This window comes from Rhea pennata, chromosome 24, assembly GCF_028389875.1.
Source record: "Rhea pennata isolate bPtePen1 chromosome 24, bPtePen1.pri, whole genome shotgun sequence".
Classification (NCBI taxonomy): domain Eukaryota; kingdom Metazoa; phylum Chordata; class Aves; order Rheiformes; family Rheidae; genus Rhea; species Rhea pennata.
Window position 1 is genome coordinate 8,481,961 of NC_084686.1, and position 17,852 is coordinate 8,499,812.

Genomic DNA, 17,852 nt, shown 5'->3' on the forward strand with positions numbered 1-17,852 from the left:
CTCTGCTCTTGTTCTCCAGGCACGGGTTGGATGGCACCTGCTGTGTGGGTGTGGGGGGCAATGCCTGAACCAGTCCTTGTTCTGCCCGCCGTAAAACTAACACACCTACAGGTCCTCCCTCGTCCGCAGAAATCCACCAATGTCCCCACAGGTGGCTTGACATGCCTCCAGTCATTGGGAATGCCCCAGGTCGGCCAACGGCAGCATCTCCAAAGAGCACTTTCCTCCCAAAGCCTCGCGAGGGAAGCTCCACGGGTGCGTGCGCACGTCCACTTGGTTGAGGTGGTCCCGAGGGTGTCTTGACACGTTCTGCCAAACGCTGATGGTGGAGGGCATCTCAGGAGTGTCGCGCACAGCCTGTCGTGATCAGAGCGGGACCCCTTGGCACGGGTCTCTCAGGACTTTGCCCAGCCACGTTGGGCAGATCTCGAGAGGTGGAGATGCCGCAACCCAACATCTCTCATGGGCTTGTTGGACAGGAGAGGCTGTGAGGACCCCACAGGATAAGGGGGTGAGGCTGGAGAGCGATTGCTGACCGCCTTTTGGAAGCCCCGCTTGGGTGGATGCAGCGCAGCACCCAAATGCCTCCGGCATCCTTTGAGGTCCCCCATGGCCCTGCCAGCCTTCTGGCTTGGCCCCAGAGAGGTGAGGGAGCGCAGGGTGGGAGGATGCCGAGCAAAGGAGAACGCCATCGGTGTGGGTCCTGGCTGCTCCCCGCAGCTGTGGGGTGGGCCATGGCCATCTGCATGGTGTGTAGGACACGGCCATGGTGGGGCAGGCTGGAAGAAGAGAGCGCCGCTCTGCAAAACGCCAGGAGGAAGCAACAAGGACCCCTCCCGCCCTGCCACTTGCCGAAGCCCGGGCTTCAACCAGGGACCTTTAGATCTTCAGTCTAACGCTCTCCCAGCTGAGCTACTTCGGCCCTGCCCTGAGAGCTTTTGTTCCCCTCACAGCAGAGCCGTGCCAGAGCGGAGGCCAAGGCGCAGGAGGTGCCTGCAGCAAGCTGTATGTTGCCTGGATATTGCCGGGCTCTGGATGTCCCTGCTGACCATTGCCCAACTTGCTCTGCTCTTGTTCTCCAGGCACGGGTTGGATGGCACCTGCTGTGTGGGTGTGGGGGGCAATGCCTGAACCAGTCCTTGTTCTGCCCGCCGTAAAACTAACACACCTACAGGTCCTCCCTCGTCCGCAGAAATCCACCAATGTCCCCACAGGTGGCTTGACATGCCTCCAGTCATTGGGAATGCCCCAGGACGGCCAACGGCAGCATCTCCAAAGAGCACTTTCCTCCCAAAGCCTCGCGTGGGGACTTTGCCCAGCCACGTTGGGCAGATCTCGAGAGGTGGAGATGCCGCAACCCAACATCTCTCATGGGCTTGTTGGACAGGAGAGGCTGTGAGGACCCCACAGGATAAGGGGGTGAGGCTGGAGAGCGATTGCTGACCGCCTTTTGGAAGCCCCGCTTGGGTGGATGCAGCGCAGCACCCAAATGCCTCCGGCATCCTTTGAGGTCCCCCATGGCCCTGCCAGCCTTCTGGCTTGGCCCCAGAGAGGTGAGGGAGCGCAGGGTGGGAGGATGCCGAGCAAAGGAGAATGCCATCGGTGTGGGTCCTGGCTGCTCCCCGCAGCTGTGGGGTGGGCCGTGGCCATCTGCATGGTGTGTAGGACACGGCCATGGTGGGGCAGGCTGGAAGAAGAGAGCGCCGCTCTGCAAAACGCCAGGAGGAAGCAACAAGGACCCCTCCCGCCCTGCCACTTGCCGAAGCCCGGGCTTCAACCAGGGACCTTTAGATCTTCAGTCTAACGCTCTCCCAGCTGAGCTAATTCGGCCCTGCCCTGAGAGCTTTTGTTCGCTCACAGCAGAGCCGTGCCAGAGCGGAGGCCAAGGCGCAGGAGGTGCCTGCAGCAAGCTGTATGTTGCCTGGACATTGCCGGGCTCTGGATGTCCCTGCTGACCATTGCCCAACTTGCTCTGCTCTTGTTCTCCAGGCACGGGTTGGATGGCACCTGCTGTGTGGGTGTGGGGGGCAATGCCTGAACCAGTCCTTGTTCTGCCCGCCGTAAAACTAACACACCTACAGGTCCTCCCTCGTCCGCAGAAATCCACCAATGTCCCCACAGGTGGCTTGACATGCCTCCAGTCATTGGGAATGCCCCAGGTCGGCCAACGGCAGCATCTCCAAAGAGCACTTTCCTCCCAAAGCCTCGCGAGGGAAGCTCCACGGGTGCGTGCGCACGTCCACTTGGTTGAGGTGGTCCCGAGGGTGTCTTGACACGTTCTGCCAAACGCTGATGGTGGAGGGCATCTCAGGAGTGTCGCGCACAGCCTGTCGTGATCAGAGCGGGACCCCTTGGCACGGGTCTCTCAGGACTTTGCCCAGCCACGTTGGGCAGATCTCGAGAGGTGGAGATGCCACAACCCAACATCTCTCATGGGCTTGTTGGACAGGAGAGGCTGTGAGGACTCCACAGGATAAGGGGGTGAGGCTGGAGAGCGATTGCTGACCACCTTTTGGAAGCCCCGCTTGGGTGGATGCAGCGCAGCACCCAAATGCCTCCGGCATCCTTTGAGGTCCCCCATGGCCCTGCCAGCCTTCTGGCTTGGCCCCAGAGAGGTGAGGGAGCGCAGGGTGGGAGGATGCCGAGCAAAGGAGAATGCCATCGGTGTGGGTCCTGGCTGCTCCCCGCAGCTGTGGGGTGGGCCGTGGCCATCTGCATGGTGTGTAGGACACGGCCATGGTGGGGCAGGCTGGAAGAAGAGAGCGCCGCTCTGCAAAACACCAGGAGGAAGCAACAAGGACCCCTCCCGCCCTGCCACTTGCCGAAGCCCGGGCTTCAACCAGGGACCTTTAGATCTTCAGTCTAACGCTCTCCCAGCTGAGCTACTTCGGCCCTGCCCTGAGAGCTTTTGTTCGCTCACAGCAGAGCCGTGCCAGAGCGGAGGCCAAGGCGCAGGAGGTGCCTGCAGCAAGCTGTATGTTGCCTGGACATTGCCGGGCTCTGGATGTCCCTGCTGACCATTGCCCAACTTGCTCTGCTCTTGTTCTCCAGGCACGGGTTGGATGGCACCTGCTGTGTGGGTGTGGGGGGCAATGCCTGAACCAGTCCTTGTTCTGCCCGCCGTAAAACTAACACACCTACAGGTCCTCCCTCGTCCGCAGAAATCCACCAATGTCCCCACAGGTGGCTTGACATGCCTCCAGTCATTGGGAATGCCCCAGGTCGGCCAACGGCAGCATCTCCAAAGAGCACTTTCCTCCCAAAGCCTCGCGAGGGAAGCTCCACGGGTGCGTGCGCACGTCCACTTGGTTGAGGTGGTCCCGAGGGTGTCTTGACACGTTCTGCCAAACGCTGATGGTGGAGGGCATCTCAGGAGTGTCGCGCACAGCCTGTCGTGATCAGAGCGGGACCCCTTGGCACGGGTCTCTCAGGACTTTGCCCAGCCACGTTGGGCAGATCTCGAGAGGTGGAGATGCCGCAACCCAACATCTCTCATGGGCTTGTTGGACAGGAGAGGCTGTGAGGACCCCACAGGATAAGGGGGTGAGGCTGGAGAGCGATTGCTGACCGCCTTTTGGAAGCCCTGCTTGGGTGGATGCAGCGCAGCACCCAAATGCCTCCGGCATCCTTTGAGGTCCCCCATGGCCCTGCCAGCCTTCTGGCTTGGCCCCAGAGAGGTGAGGGAGCGCAGGGTGGGAGGATGCCGAGCAAAGGAGAATGCCATCGGTGTGGGTCCTGGCTGCTCCCCGCAGCTGTGGGGTGGGCCGTGGCCATCTGCATGGTGTGTAGGACACGGCCATGGTGGGGCAGGCTGGAAGAAGAGAGCGCCGCTCTGCAAAACGCCAGGAGGAAGCAACAAGGACCCCTCCCGCCCTGCCACTTGCCGAAGCCCGGGCTTCAACCAGGGACCTTTAGATCTTCAGTCTAACGCTCTCCCAGCTGAGCTACTTCGGCCCTGCCCTGAGAGCTTTTGTTCCCCTCACAGCAGAGCCGTGCCAGAGCGGAGGCCAAGGCGCAGGAGGTGCCTGCAGCAAGCTGTATGTTGCCTGGACATTGCCGGGCTCTGGATGTCCCTGCTGACCATTGCCCAACTTGCTCTGCTCTTGTTCTCCAGGCACGGGTTGGATGGCACCTGCTGTGTGGGTGTGGGGGGCAATGTCTGAACCAGTCCTTGTTCTGCCCGCCGTAAAACTAACACACCTACAGGTCCTCCCTCGTCCGCAGAAATCCACCAATGTCCCCACAGGTGGCTTGACATGCCTCCAGTCATTGGGAATGCCCCAGGACGGCCAACGGCAGCATCTCCAAAGAGCACTTTCCTCCCAAAGCCTCGCGTGGGGACTTTGCCCAGCCACGTTGGGCAGATCTCGAGAGGTGGAGATGCCGCAACCCAACATCTCTCATGGGCTTGTTGGACAGGAGAGGCTGTGAGGACCCCACAGGATAAGGGGGTGAGGCTGGAGAGCGATTGCTGACCGCCTTTTGGAAGCCCTGCTTGGGTGGATGCAGCGCAGCACCCAAATGCCTCCGGCATCCTTTGAGGTCCCCCATGGCCCTGCCAGCCTTCTGGCTTGGCCCCAGAGAGGTGAGGGAGCGCAGGGTGGGAGGATGCCGAGCAAAGGAGAATGCCATCGGTGTGGGTCCTGGCTGCTCCCCGCAGCTGTGGGGTGGGCCGTGGCCATCTGCATGGTGTGTAGGACACGGCCATGGTGGGGCAGGCTGGAAGAAGAGAGCGCCGCTCTGCAAAACGCCAGGAGGAAGCAACAAGGACCCCTCCCGCCCTGCCACTTGCCGAAGCCCGGGCTTCAACCAGGGACCTTTAGATCTTCAGTCTAACGCTCTCCCAGCTGAGCTACTTCGGCCCTGCCCTGAGAGCTTTTGTTCGCTCACAGCAGAGCCGTGCCAGAGCGGAGGCCAAGGTGCAGGAGGTGCCTGCAGCAAGCTGTATGTTGCCTGGACATTGCCGGGCTCTGGATGTCCCTGCTGACCATTGCCCAACTTGCTCTGCTCTTGTTCTCCAGGCACGGGTTGGATGGCACCTGCTGTGTGGGTGTGGGGGGCAATGCCTGAACCAGTCCTTGTTCTGCCCGCCGTAAAACTAACACACCTACAGGTCCTCCCTCGTCCGCAGAAATCCACCAATGTCCCCACAGGTGGCTTGACATGCCTCCAGTCATTGGGAATGCCCCAGGACGGCCAACGGCAGCATCTCCAAAGAGCACTTTCCTCCCAAAGCCTCGCGTGGGGACTTTGCCCAGCCACGTTGGGCAGATCTCGAGAGGTGGAGATGCCGCAACCCAACATCTCTCATGGGCTTGTTGGACAGGAGAGGCTGTGAGGACCCCACAGGATAAGGGGGTGAGGCTGGAGAGCGATTGCTGACCGCCTTTTGGAAGCCCCGCTTGGGTGGATGCAGCGCAGCACCCAAATGCCTCCGGCATCCTTTGAGGTCCCCCATGGCCCTGCCAGCCTTCTGGCTTGGCCCCAGAGAGGTGAGGGAGCGCAGGGTGGGAGGATGCCGAGCAAAGGAGAACGCCATCGGTGTGGGTCCTGGCTGCTCCCCGCAGCTGTGGGGTGGGCCGTGGCCATCTGCATGGTGTGTAGGACACGGCCATGGTGGGGCAGGCTGGAAGAAGAGAGCGCCGCTCTGCAAAACGCCAGGAGGAAGCAACAAGGACCCCTCCCGCCCTGCCACTTGCCGAAGCCCGGGCTTCAACCAGGGACCTTTAGATCTTCAGTCTAACGCTCTCCCAGCTGAGCTAATTCGGCCCTGCCCTGAGAGCTTTTGTTCGCTCACAGCAGAGCCGTGCCAGAGCGGAGGCCAAGGCGCAGGAGGTGCCTGCAGCAAGCTGTATGTTGCCTGGACATTGCCGGGCTCTGGATGTCCCTGCTGACCATTGCCCAACTTGCTCTGCTCTTGTTCTCCAGGCACGGGTTGGATGGCACCTGCTGTGTGGGTGTGGGGGGCAATGCCTGAACCAGTCCTTGTTCTGCCCGCCGTAAAACTAACACACCTACAGGTCCTCCCTCGTCCGCAGAAATCCACCAATGTCCGCACAGGTGGCTTGACATGCCTCCAGTCATTGGGAATGCCCCAGGACGGCCAACGGCAGCATCTCCAAAGAGCACTTTCCTCCCAAAGCCTCGCGTGGGGACTTTGCCCAGCCACGTTGGGCAGATCTCGAGAGGTGGAGATGCCGCAACCCAACATCTCTCATGGGCTTGTTGGACAGGAGAGGCTGTGAGGACCCCACAGGATAAGGGGGTGAGGCTGGAGAGCGATTGCTGACCGCCTTTTGGAAGCCCCGCTTGGGTGGATGCAGCGCAGCACCCAAATGCCTCCGGCATCCTTTGAGGTCCCCCATGGCCCTGCCAGCCTTCTGGCTTGGCCCCAGAGAGGTGAGGGAGCGCAGGGTGGGAGGATGCCGAGCAAAGGAGAATGCCATCGGTGTGGGTCCTGGCTGCTCCCCGCAGCTGTGGGGTGGGCCGTGGCCATCTGCATGGTGTGTAGGACACGGCCATGGTGGGGCAGGCTGGAAGAAGAGAGCGCCGCTCTGCAAAACGCCAGGAGGAAGCAACAAGGACCCCTCCCGCCCTGCCACTTGCCGAAGCCCGGGCTTCAACCAGGGACCTTTAGATCTTCAGTCTAACGCTCTCCCAGCTGAGCTACTTCGGCCCTGCCCTGAGAGCTTTTGTTCGCTCACAGCAGAGCCGTGCCAGAGCGGAGGCCAAGGCGCAGGAGGTGCCTGCAGCAAGCTGTATGTTGCCTGGACATTGCCGGGCTCTGGATGTCCCTGCTGACCATTGCCCAACTTGCTCTGCTCTTGTTCTCCAGGCACGGGTTGGATGGCACCTGCTGTGTGGGTGTGGGGGGCAATGCCTGAACCAGTCCTTGTTCTGCCCGCCGTAAAACTAACACACCTACAGGTCCTCCCTCGTCCGCAGAAATCCACCAATGTCCCCACAGGTGGCTTGACATGCCTCCAGTCATTGGGAATGCCCCAGGACGGCCAACGGCAGCATCTCCAAAGAGCACTTTCCTCCCAAAGCCTCGCGAGGGAAGCTCCACGGGTGCGTGCGCACGTCCACTTGGTTGAGGTGGTCCCGAGGGTGTCTTGACACGTTCTGCCAAACGCTGATGGTGGAGGGCATCTCAGGAGTGTCGCGCACAGCCTGTCGTGATCAGAGCGGGACCCCTTGGCACGGGTCTCTCAGGACTTTGCCCAGCCACGTTGGGCAGATCTCGAGAGGTGGAGATGCCGCAACCCAACATCTCTCATGGGCTTGTTGGACAGGAGAGGCTGTGAGGACCCCACAGGATAAGGGGGTGAGGCTGGAGAGCGATTGCTGACCGCCTTTTGGAAGCCCCGCTTGGGTGCATGCAGCGCAGCACCCAAATGCCTCCGGCATCCTTTGAGGTCCCCCATGGCCCTGCCAGCCTTCTGGCTTGGCCCCAGAGAGGTGAGGGAGCGCAGGGTGGGAGGATGCCGAGCAAAGGAGAACGCCATCGGTGTGGGTCCTGGCTGCTCCCCGCAGCTGTGGGGTGGGCCGTGGCCATCTGCATGGTGTGTAGGACACGGCCATGGTGGGGCAGGCTGGAAGAAGAGAGCGCCGCTCTGCAAAACGCCAGGAGGAAGCAACAAGGACCCCTCCCGCCCTGCCACTTGCCGAAGCCCGGGCTTCAACCAGGGACCTTTAGATCTTCAGTCTAACGCTCTCCCAGCTGAGCTACTTCGGCCCTGCCCTGAGAGCTTTTGTTCGCTCACAGCAGAGCCGTGCCAGAGCGGAGGCCAAGGCGCAGGAGGTGCCTGCAGCAAGCTGTATGTTGCCTGGACATTGCCGGGCTCTGGATGTCCCTGCTGACCATTGCCCAACTTGCTCTGCTCTTGTTCTCCAGGCACGGGTTGGATGGCACCTGCTGTGTGGGTGTGGGGGGCAATGCCTGAACCAGTCCTTGTTCTGCCCGCCGTAAAACTAACACACCTACAGGTCCTCCCTCATCCGCAGAAATCCACCAATGTCCCCACAGGTGGCTTGACATGCCTCCAGTCATTGGGAATGCCCCAGGACGGCCAACGGCAGCATCTCCAAAGAGCACTTTCCTCCCAAAGCCTCGCGTGGGGACTTTGCCCAGCCACGTTGGGCAGATCTCGAGAGGTGGAGATGCCGCAACCCAACATCTCTCATGGGCTTGTTGGACAGGAGAGGCTGTGAGGACCCCACAGGATAAGGGGGTGAGGCTGGAGAGCGATTGCTGACCGCCTTTTGGAAGCCCCGCTTGGGTGGATGCAGCGCAGCACCCAAATGCCTCCGGCATCCTTTGAGGTCCCCCATGGCCCTGCCAGCCTTCTGGCTTGGCCCCAGAGAGGTGAGGGAGCGCAGGGTGGGAGGATGCCGAGCAAAGGAGAATGCCATCGGTGTGGGTCCTGGCTGCTCCCCGCAGCTGTGGGGTGGGCCGTGGCCATCTGCATGGTGTGTAGGACACGGCCATGGTGGGGCAGGCTGGAAGAAGAGAGCGCCGCTCTGCAAAACGCCAGGAGGAAGCAACAAGGACCCCTCCCGCCCTGCCACTTGCCGAAGCCCGGGCTTCAACCAGGGACCTTTAGATCTTCAGTCTAACGCTCTCCCAGCTGAGCTACTTCGGCCCTGCCCTGAGAGCTTTTGTTCGCTCACAGCAGAGCCGTGCCAGAGCGGAGGCCAAGGCGCAGGAGGTGCCTGCAGCAAGCTGTATGTTGCCTGGACATTGCCGGGCTCTGGATGTCCCTGCTGACCATTGCCCAACTTGCTCTGCTCTTGTTCTCCAGGCACGGGTTGGATGGCACCTGCTGTGTGGGTGTGGGGGGCAATGCCTGAACCAGTCCTTGTTCTGCCCGCCGTAAAACTAACACACCTACAGGTCCTCCCTCGTCCGCAGAAATCCACCAATGTCCCCACAGGTGGCTTGACATGCCTCCAGTCATTGGGAATGCCCCAGGACGGCCAACGGCAGCATCTCCAAAGAGCACTTTCCTCCCAAAGCCTCGCGTGGGGACTTTGCCCAGCCACGTTGGGCAGATCTCGAGAGGTGGAGATGCCGCAACCCAACATCTCTCATGGGCTTGTTGGACAGGAGAGGCTGTGAGGACCCCACAGGGTAAGGGGGTGAGGCTGGAGAGCGATTGCTGACCGCCTTTTGGAAGCCCCGCTTGGGTGCATGCAGCGCAGCACCCAAATGCCTCCGGCATCCTTTGAGGTCCCCCATGGCCCTGCCAGCCTTCTGGCTTGGCCCCAGAGAGGTGAGGGAGCGCAGGGTGGGAGGATGTCGAGCAAAGGAGAACGCCATCGGTGTGGGTCCTGGCTGCTCCCCGCAGCTGTGGGGTGGGCCGTGGCCATCTGCATGGTGTGTAGGACACGGCCATGGTGGGGCAGGCTGGAAGAAGAGAGCGCCGCTCTGCAAAACGCCAGGAGGAAGCAACAAGGACCCCTCCCGCCCTGCCACTTGCCGAAGCCCGGGCTTCAACCAGGGACCTTTAGATCTTCAGTCTAACGCTCTCCCAGCTGAGCTACTTCGGCCCTGCCCTGAGAGCTTTTGTTCGCTCACAGCAGAGCCGTGCCAGAGCGGAGGCCAAGGCGCAGGAGGTGCCTGCAGCAAGCTGTATGTTGCCTGGACATTGCCGGGCTCTGGATGTCCCTGCTGACCATTGCCCAACTTGCTCTGCTCTTGTTCTCCAGGCACGGGTTGGATGGCACCTGCTGTGTGGGTGTGGGGGGCAATGCCTGAACCAGTCCTTGTTCTGCCCGCCGTAAAACTAACACACCTACAGGTCCTCCCTCGTCCGCAGAAATCCACCAATGTCCCCACAGGTGGCTTGACATGCCTCCAGTCATTGGGAATGCCCCAGGACGGCCAACGGCAGCATCTCCAAAGAGCACTTTCCTCCCAAAGCCTCGCGTGGGGACTTTGCCCAGCCACGTTGGGCAGATCTCGAGAGGTGGAGATGCCGCAACCCAACATCTCTCATGGGCTTGTTGGACAGGAGAGGCTGTGAGGACCCCACAGGATAAGGGGGTGAGGCTGGAGAGCGATTGCTGACCGCCTTTTGGAAGCCCCGCTTGGGTGGATGCAGCGCAGCACCCAAATGCCTCCGGCATCCTTTGAGGTCCCCCATGGCCCTGCCAGCCTTCTGGCTTGGCCCCAGAGAGGTGAGGGAGCGCAGGGTGGGAGGATGCCGAGCAAAGGAGAATGCCATCGGTGTGGGTCCTGGCTGCTCCCCGCAGCTGTGGGGTGGGCCGTGGCCATCTGCATGGTGTGTAGGACACGGCCATGGTGGGGCAGGCTGGAAGAAGAGAGCGCCGCTCTGCAAAACGCCAGGAGGAAGCAACAAGGACCCCTCCCGCCCTGCCACTTGCCGAAGCCCGGGCTTCAACCAGGGACCTTTAGATCTTCAGTCTAACGCTCTCCCAGCTGAGCTACTTCGGCCCTGCCCTGAGAGCTTTTGTTCGCTCACAGCAGAGCCGTGCCAGAGCGGAGGCCAAGGCGCAGGAGGTGCCTGCAGCAAGCTGTATGTTGCCTGGACATTGCCGGGCTCTGGATGTCCCTGCTGACCATTGCCCAACTTGCTCTGCTCTTGTTCTCCAGGCACGGGTTGGATGGCACCTGCTGTGTGGGTGTGGGGGGCAATGCCTGAACCAGTCCTTGTTCTGCCCGCCGTAAAACTAACACACCTACAGGTCTTCCCTCGTCCGCAGAAATCCACCAATGTCCCCACAGGTGGCTTGACATGCCTCCAGTCATTGGGAATGCCCCAGGACGGCCAACGGCAGCATCTCCAAAGAGCACTTTCCTCCCAAAGCCTCGCGTGGGGACTTTGCCCAGCCACGTTGGGCAGATCTCGAGAGGTGGAGATGCCGCAACCCAACATCTCTCATGGGCTTGTTGGACAGGAGAGGCTGTGAGGACCCCACAGGATAAGGGGGTGAGGCTGGAGAGCGATTGCTGACCGCCTTTTGGAAGCCCCGCTTGGGTGGATGCAGCGCAGCACCCAAATGCCTCCGGCATCCTTTGAGGTCCCCCATGGCCCTGCCAGCCTTCTGGCTTGGCCCCAGAGAGGTGAGGGAGCGCAGGGTGGGAGGATGCCGAGCAAAGGAGAATGCCATCGGTGTGGGTCCTGGCTGCTCCCCGCAGCTGTGGGGTGGGCCGTGGCCATCTGCATGGTGTGTAGGACACGGCCATGGTGGGGCAGGCTGGAAGAAGAGAGCGCCGCTCTGCAAAACGCCAGGAGGAAGCAACAAGGACCCCTCCCGCCCTGCCACTTGCCGAAGCCCGGGCTTCAACCAGGGACCTTTAGATCTTCAGTCTAACGCTCTCCCAGCTGAGCTACTTCGGCCCTGCCCTGAGAGCTTTTGTTCGCTCACAGCAGAGCCGTGCCAGAGCGGAGGCCAAGGCGCAGGAGGTGCCTGCAGCAAGCTGTATGTTGCCTGGACATTGCCGGGCTCTGGATGTCCCTGCTGACCATTGCCCAACTTGCTCTGCTCTTGTTCTCCAGGCACGGGTTGGATGGCACCTGCTGTGTGGGTGTGGGGGGCAATGCCTGAACCAGTCCTTGTTCTGCCCGCCGTAAAACTAACACACCTACAGGTCCTCCCTCGTCCGCAGAAATCCACCAATGTCCCCACAGGTGGCTTGACATGCCTCCAGTCATTGGGAATGCCCCAGGACGGCCAACGGCAGCATCTCCAAAGAGCACTTTCCTCCCAAAGCCTCGCGTGGGGACTTTGCCCAGCCACGTTGGGCAGATCTCGAGAGGTGGAGATGCCGCAACCCAACATCTCTCATGGGCTTGTTGGACAGGAGAGGCTGTGAGGACCCCACAGGATAAGGGGGTGAGGCTGGAGAGCGATTGCTGACCGCCTTTTGGAAGCCCCGCTTGGGTGGATGCAGCGCAGCACCCAAATGCCTCCGGCATCCTTTGAGGTCCCCCATGGCCCTGCCAGCCTTCTGGCTTGGCCCCAGAGAGGTGAGGGAGCGCAGGGTGGGAGGATGCCGAGCAAAGGAGAATGCCATCGGTGTGGGTCCTGGCTGCTCCCCGCAGCTGTGGGGTGGGCCATGGCCATCTGCATGGTGTGTAGGACACGGCCATGGTGGGGCAGGCTGGAAGAAGAGAGCGCCGCTCTGCAAAACGCCAGGAGGAAGCAACAAGGACCCCTCCCGCCCTGCCACTTGCCAAAGCCCGGGCTTCAACCAGGGACCTTTAGATCTTCAGTCTAACGCTCTCCCAGCTGAGCTACTTCGGCCCTGCCCTGAGAGCTTTTGTTCGCTCACAGCAGAGCCGTGCCAGAGCGGAGGCCAAGGCGCAGGAGGTGCCTGCAGCAAGCTGTATGTTGCCTGGACATTGCCGGGCTCTGGATGTCCCTGCTGACCATTGCCCAACTTGCTCTGCTCTTGTTCTCCAGGCACGGGTTGGATGGCACCTGCTGTGTGGGTGTGGGGGGCAATGCCTGAACCAGTCCTTGTTCTGCCCGCCGTAAAACTAACACACCTACAGGTCCTCCCTCGTCCGCAGAAATCCACCAATGTCCCCACAGGTGGCTTGACATGCCTCCAGTCATTGGGAATGCCCCAGGACGGCCAACGGCAGCATCTCCAAAGAGCACTTTCCTCCCAAAGCCTCGCGAGGGAAGCTCCACGGGTGCGTGCGCACGTCCACTTGGTTGAGGTGGTCCCGAGGGTGTCTTGACACGTTCTGCCAAACGCTGATGGTGGAGGGCATCTCAGGAGTGTCGCGCACAGCCTGTCGTGATCAGAGCGGGACCCCTTGGCACGGGTCTCTCAGGACTTTGCCCAGCCACGTTGGGCAGATCTCGAGAGGTGGAGATGCCGCAACCCAACATCTCTCATGGGCTTGTTGGACAGGAGAGGCTGTGAGGACCCCACAGGATAAGGGGGTGAGGCTGGAGAGCGATTGCTGACCGCCTTTTGGAAGCCCCGCTTGGGTGCATGCAGCGCAGCACCCAAATGCCTCCGGCATCCTTTGAGGTCCCCCATGGCCCTGCCAGCCTTCTGGCTTGGCCCCAGAGAGGTGAGGGAGCGCAGGGTGGGAGGATGCCGAGCAAAGGAGAACGCCATCGGTGTGGGTCCTGGCTGCTCCCCGCAGCTGTGGGGTGGGCCGTGGCCATCTGCATGGTGTGTAGGACACGGCCATGGTGGGGCAGGCTGGAAGAAGAGAGCGCCGCTCTGCAAAACGCCAGGAGGAAGCAACAAGGACCCCTCCCGCCCTGCCACTTGCCGAAGCCCGGGCTTCAACCAGGGACCTTTAGATCTTCAGTCTAACGCTCTCCCAGCTGAGCTACTTCGGCCCTGCCCTGAGAGCTTTTGTTCGCTCACAGCAGAGCCGTGCCAGAGCGGAGGCCAAGGCGCAGGAGGTGCCTGCAGCAAGCTGTATGTTGCCTGGACATTGCCGGGCTCTGGATGTCCCTGCTGACCATTGCCCAACTTGCTCTGCTCTTGTTCTCCAGGCACGGGTTGGATGGCACCTGCTGTGTGGGTGTGGGGGGCAATGCCTGAACCAGTCCTTGTTCTGCCCGCCGTAAAACTAACACACCTACAGGTCCTCCCTCGTCCGCAGAAATCCACCAATGTCCCCACAGGTGGCTTGACATGCCTCCAGTCATTGGGAATGCCCCAGGACGGCCAACGGCAGCATCTCCAAAGAGCACTTTCCTCCCAAAGCCTCGCGTGGGGACTTTGCCCAGCCACGTTGGGCAGATCTCGAGAGGTGGAGATGCCGCAACCCAACATCTCTCATGGGCTTGTTGGACAGGAGAGGCTGTGAGGACCCCACAGGATAAGGGGGTGAGGCTGGAGAGCGATTGCTGACCGCCTTTTGGAAGCCCCGCTTGGGTGGATGCAGCGCAGCACCCAAATGCCTCCGGCATCCTTTGAGGTCCCCCATGGCCCTGCCAGCCTTCTGGCTTGGCCCCAGAGACGTGAGGGAGCGCAGGGTGGGAGGATGCCGAGCAAAGGAGAATGCCATCGGTGTGGGTCCTGGCTGCTCCCCGCAGCTGTGGGGTGGGCCGTGGCCATCTGCATGGTGTGTAGGACACGGCCATGGTGGGGCAGGCTGGAAGAAGAGAGCGCCGCTCTGCAAAACGCCAGGAGGAAGCAACAAGGACCCCTCCCGCCCTGCCACTTGCCGAAGCCCGGGCTTCAACCAGGGACCTTTAGATCTTCAGTCTAACGCTCTCCCAGCTGAGCTACTTCGGCCCTGCCCTGAGAGCTTTTGTTCGCTCACAGCAGAGCCGTGCCAGAGCGGAGGCCAAGGCGCAGGAGGTGCCTGCAGCAAGCTGTATGTTGCCTGGACATTGCCGGGCTCTGGATGTCCCTGCTGACCATTGCCCAACTTGCTCTGCTCTTGTTCTCCAGGCACGGGTTGGATGGCACCTGCTGTGTGGGTGTGGGGGGCAATGCCTGAACCAGTCCTTGTTCTGCCCGCCGTAAAACTAACACACCTACAGGTCCTCCCTCGTCCGCAGAAATCCACCAATGTCCCCACAGGTGGCTTGACATGCCTCCAGTCATTGGGAATGCCCCAGGACGGCCAACGGCAGCATCTCCAAAGAGCACTTTCCTCCCAAAGCCTCGCGTGGGGACTTTGCCCAGCCACGTTGGGCAGATCTCGAGAGGTGGAGATGCCGCAACCCAACATCTCTCATGGGCTTGTTGGACAGGAGAGGCTGTGAGGACCCCACAGGATAAGGGGGTGAGGCTGGAGAGCGATTGCTGACCGCCTTTTGGAAGCCCCGCTTGGGTGCATGCAGCGCAGCACCCAAATGCCTCCGGCATCCTTTGAGGTCCCCCATGGCCCTGCCAGTCTTCTGGCTTGGCCCCAGAGAGGTGAGGGAGCGCAGGGTGGGAGGATGCCGAGCAAAGGAGAATGCCATCGGTGTGGGTCCTGGCTGCTCCCCGCAGCTGTGGGGTGGGCCATGGCCATCTGCATGGTGTGTAGGACACGGCCATGGTGGGGCAGGCTGGAAGAAGAGAGCGCCGCTCTGCAAAACGCCAGGAGGAAGCAACAAGGACCCCTCCCGCCCTGCCACTTGCCGAAGCCCGGGCTTGAACCAGGGACCTTTAGATCTTCAGTCTAACGCTCTCCCAGCTGAGCTACTTCGGCCCTGCCCTGAGAGCTTTTGTTCGCTCACAGCAGAGCCGTGCCAGAGCGGAGGCCAAGGCGCAGGAGGTGCCTGCAGCAAGCTGTATGTTGCCTGGACATTGCCGGGCTCTGGATGTCCCTGCTGACCATTGCCCAACTTGCTCTGCTCTTGTTCTCCAGGCACGGGTTGGATGGCACCTGCTGTGTGGGTGTGGGGGGCAATGCCTGAACCAGTCCTTGTTCTGCCCGCCGTAAAACTAACACACCTACAGGTCCTCCCTCGTCCGCAGAAATCCACCAATGTCCCCACAGGTGGCTTGACATGCCTCCAGTCATTGGGAATGCCCCAGGTCGGCCAACGGCAGCATCTCCAAACAGCACTTTCCTCCCAAAGCCTCGCGTGGGGACTTTGCCCAGCCACGTTGGGCAGATCTCGAGAGGTGGAGATGCCGCAACCCAACATCTCTCATGGGCTTGTTGGACAGGAGAGGCTGTGAGGACCCCACAGGATAAGGGGGTGAGGCTGGAGAGCGATTGCTGACCGCCTTTTGGAAGCCCCGCTTGGGTGGATGCAGCGCAGCACCCAAATGCCTCCGGCATCCTTTGAGGTCCCCCATGGCCCTGCCAGCCTTCTGGCTTGGCCCCAGAGACGTGAGGGAGCGCAGGGTGGGAGGATGCCGAGCAAAGGAGAATGCCATCGGTGTGGGTCCTGGCTGCTCCCCGCAGCTGTGGGGTGGGCCGTGGCCATCTGCATGGTGTGTAGGACACGGCCATGGTGGGGCAGGCTGGAAGAAGAGAGCGCCGCTCTGCAAAACGCCAGGAGGAAGCAACAAGGACCCCTCCCGCCCTGCCACTTGCCGAAGCCCGGGCTTCAACCAGGGACCTTTAGATCTTCAGTCTAACGCTCTCCCAGCTGAGCTACTTTGGCCCTGCCCTGAGAGCTTTTGTTCGCTCACAGCAGAGCCGTGCCAGAGCGCAGGCCAAGGCACAGGAGGTGCCTGCAGCAAGCTGTATGTTGCCTGGACATTGCCGGGCTCTGGATGTCCCTGCTGACCATTGCCCAACTTGCTCTGCTCTTGTTCTCCAGGCACGGGTTGGATGGCACCTGCTGTGTGGGTGTGGGGGGCAATGCCTGAACCAGTCCTTGTTCTGCCCGCCGTAAAACTAACACACCTACAGGTCCTCCCTCGTCCGCAGAAATCCACCAATGTCCCCACAGGTGGCTTGACATGCCTCCAGTCATTGGGAATGCCCCAGGTCGGCCAACGGCAGCATCTCCAAACAGCACTTTCCTCCCAAAGCCTCGCGTGGGGACTTTGCCCAGCCACGTTGGGCAGATCTCGAGAGGTGGAGATGCCGCAACCCAACATCTCTCATGGGCTTGTTGGACAGGAGAGGCTGTGAGGACCCCACAGGATAAGGGGGTGAGGCTGGAGAGCGATTGCTGACCGCCTTTTGGAAGCCCCGCTTGGGTGGATGCAGCGCAGCACCCAAATGCCTCCGGCATCCTTTGAGGTCCCCCATGGCCCTGCCAGCCTTCTGGCTTGGCCCCAGAGACGTGAGGGAGCGCAGGGTGGGAGGATGCCGAGCAAAGGAGAATGCCATCGGTGTGGGTCCTGGCTGCTCCCCGCAGCTGTGGGGTGGGCCGTGGCCATCTGCATGGTGTGTAGGACACGGCCATGGTGGGGCAGGCTGGAAGAAGAGAGCGCCGCTCTGCAAAACGCCAGGAGGAAGCAACAAGGACCCCTCCCGCCCTGCCACTTGCCGAAGCCCGGGCTTCAACCAGGGACCTTTAGATCTTCAGTCTAACGCTCTCCCAGCTGAGCTACTTTGGCCCTGCCCTGAGAGCTTTTGTTCGCTCACAGCAGAGCCGTGCCAGAGCGCAGGCCAAGGCACAGGAGGTGCCTGCAGCAAGCTGTATGTTGCCTGGACATTGCCGGGCTCTGGATGTCCCTGCTGACCATTGCCCAACTTGCTCTGCTCTTGTTCTCCAGGCACGGGTTGGATGGCACCTGCTGTGTGGGTGTGGGGGGCAATGCCTGAACCAGTCCTTGTTCTGCCCGCCGTAAAACTAACACACCTACAGGTCCTCCCTCGTCCGCAGAAATCCACCAATGTCCCCACAGGTGGCTTGACATGCCTCCAGTCATTGGGAATGCCCCAGGTCGGCCAACGGCAGCATCTCCAAAGAGCACTTTCCTCCCAAAGCCTTGCGAGGGAAGCTCCACGGGTGCGTGCGCACGTCCACTTGGTTGAGGTGGTCCCGAGGGTGTCTTGACACGTTCTGCCAAACGCTGATGGTGGAGGGCATCTCAGGAGTGCCGCGCACAGCCTGTCGTGATCAGAGCGGGACCCCTTGGCACGGGTCTCTCAGGACTTTGCCCAGCCACGTTGGGCAGATCTCGAGAGGTGGAGATGCCGCAACCCAACATCTCTCATGGGCTTGTTGGACAGGAGAGGCTGTGAGGACCCCACAGGATAAGGGGGTGAGGCTGGAGAGCGATTGCTGACCGCCTTTTGGAAGCCCCGCTTGGGTGGATGCAGCGCAGCACCCAAATGCCTCCGGCATCCTTTGAGGTCCCCCATGGCCCTGCCAGCCTTCTGGCTTGGCCCCAGAGAGGTGAGGGAGCGCAGGGTGGGAGGATGCCGAGCAAAGGAGAATGCCATCGGTGTGGGTCCTGGCTGCTCCCCGCAGCTGTGGGGTGGGCCGTGGCCATCTGCATG

At 61.5% G+C, this 17,852-nt stretch overlaps 1 non-coding gene across 1 annotated transcript; it reads right to left on the reverse strand.

Moving 5' to 3' along the window:
- Positions 1-15,076: 15,076 nt before the first annotated feature.
- TRNAF-GAA (transfer RNA phenylalanine (anticodon GAA)) lies at positions 15,077-15,149 on the reverse strand. Its single transcript has one exon. It is a non-coding gene; the product is annotated as a tRNA-Phe (tRNA).
- Between the last annotated feature and the right edge of the window lie 2,703 nt (positions 15,150-17,852).